The 2,341-nt window shown below is 37.8% G+C and overlaps 1 protein-coding gene across 1 annotated transcript in view; it reads right to left on the bottom strand.

Annotated features, from left to right (window-relative positions):
* LOC106533890 (gamma-aminobutyric acid receptor subunit rho-3) overlaps positions 1–2,341 on the bottom strand; it is a gene marked incomplete at its 3' end in the record, with an annotated part of 40,003 nt that overhangs the window by 35,544 nt on the left and 2,118 nt on the right.

Raw genomic sequence — 2,341 nt, 5'->3', positions numbered from 1 at the left:
ACCTCAAAGTGCACAAGCTTCAAACTTCAGTGTTGGTTGCGATTTTGAAGCTGAAATCGCGTTCGGTGTGAACGCACCATTATGGATATTTTAAAAACCTCATTTTCAAATTTATCTAACATGTCAGAGCCTATAGGATGATTTAAAAAACAATAAATATCATCAAACAGCCATCTTCCAATCTGTTCTGCCGCTAGAAATAAGTTACTTTTTCCTCTCTCCTTTCCTTCAGCAGGCGCTTTCATGTCTGCAGCTGACACCCCCCCACACACACACATACACCCCCGCGGGTGCGAGTAGTAAGGATTTTTTGCAAAATTTATGGATTTTTAGGGCTCTTTATACAGGTAAACTACTTTTATTCCTGATTTAAACTAGCGATCATGTGAGCAGTATGCTTTTATTTTTTTCTGTCAGGCTGTCGGAGCGCTCCTCCTCCTCTGCCAGAGGCTGGTGTGGGGTGAAAATCCTCCACCTCAGACGTTCAGTTATGTAACTGTCTGCGATACTGTGGTCACTTTCCATGTAGCATCAATTCTGCTAAGCTGTCACGTTCTCTCGTCCTGGCCACACCTCCGCTCTCTAACCCCACTTCCCCTACCCACTTTGATGCATTTTTCAAATTTCGCCTTGGGGCGGAGTTATCTTTTCACTGGGGGTAAGATACACTTTAACAAAACATTTCTTCTGAGTTTGGATTCACTGAGCTCCAGTCTCAAAGATCTCAATGATGACCAGATCTCAATGCAGTCGATCACCTTTAATTGTGGTGGAACAGTAGAYTCATTTCTTGGAAGTGCTGAAACATCTGCAGCARCTGTGTGATACTAYCMTGTCAATATAAATCACAATCCCTGAGGAATATTTCCAACAACTTGTTGAACCAGGATGTGAATAATTAGGGCAGTTCTGAAGGTAAAAGGGGACCAAACCCAAAACCAGGAAGGTGTAAATGACTGGTTAGTGAACACTGATGATATAATCTGGCTCATACCAAAAAAAATAATAATGATAATAGTGTCACCTTTTAATATATGGAGCATCCTCTGTGAAATCAAACACATGCAGCAAACCTAATTTATTTAACTTTCTCGTGAAAAAACAAAAAAGGTGTTAAAATAGCTCATTTTTACCTCTTGCTTAAGTTTCACTTGGAGTTATTTTAAAGGTATAAAATCACTTTTGAATGGTCCTGGCTCTGATTAGTTGTTGGCTGGTTCTCAAAACTGACATACCTCTGTCTGCAACAGGTAAGATACTGACTGTTCAGGGCTATACATTTGAACGTAAAAATAAGACTTGAAATATAGATATAATCTTTGTGTTTTGTTGCTAAATCACCAACTCCTAAATCTCAGCAGGTCTGTTCATTTGGGACTTATTTATTTTTAATCCATTTAACAGAGCCTGGTGGACTTCTTTGATCACGACTGAAAATAAAATAATGTGCTTGTTCAGCACAGTTTTTATATCCCTACTAAGTTTTTCAGGACGAGCTCAGAGTGGAGCCAAACTCGATCATCAAGAATCAGCTGAAGAGGTTTTGGTTCCTCCTGGACACAGTGAGGAGATACAGACCCTCTGTGTTGACCTCYGTTTAAACTGTGACCCGGAGGACCTTCTGACATTTCACAGGAGGACAAAGACCTGAAGCTAAATTGTATTTGGCAAGTTCCACATCTGGGTCTTGGTGTTATTTATATTAATGTTTAATATTTTCAACAAATTACAGTTGAGACAATGAGAATGAAAATGTAAACAAACATTTTGGTTTTGCTGAGCACTAATCCCAAAGTGGTGCCTCATTTCTACCAGATCATGTGTCACTAAACTCGTAATGTGTTTAATTATAGTTACCAAGGTTRTATTCTTCTCTTACTGTTGCAACACGCTCCTAGTTCAGAAAGCTTTTACACACTTTTCTACTCTAAATAAGTTATAATTCAGAACAGCTACAACTAAAAGAATTACAGACTGAATGAGTTTTGAGTTAATATTAGATAACCAAACCTAAAGTTGATCTGTTTTATTGTCAAAAAGCAGAGTCATGAGTTGTGTCTATTTTACAACCGTTTCAGATTTTATTTGCATTTTAATTTATTATTATCATTGTATTATTGTTAGTATGAAACATATAAAATGTTTTTGATTATGCACTAATGAGAAATATACACAATCTGTGGTGGAGGAAGCGAAAGGCAAAGTCATAAAAAGGTGAAGTGCCTAGTACACTTTAAAGAAATGCACATCATCTGACATGGTGCTATTTGTCGTAATTTTATGTTAGCAGATCTTGCGAGATCTCTTAATGCTCATATGTGTTGGAATGACTCTCAGCTGT

This window comes from Austrofundulus limnaeus, unplaced genomic scaffold (genome assembly GCF_001266775.1).
Source record: "Austrofundulus limnaeus strain Quisiro unplaced genomic scaffold, Austrofundulus_limnaeus-1.0 Scaffold1045, whole genome shotgun sequence".
Lineage (NCBI taxonomy): Eukaryota > Metazoa > Chordata > Actinopteri > Cyprinodontiformes > Rivulidae > Austrofundulus > Austrofundulus limnaeus.
This window is presented reverse-complemented; position numbering and strand designations above follow the sequence as displayed.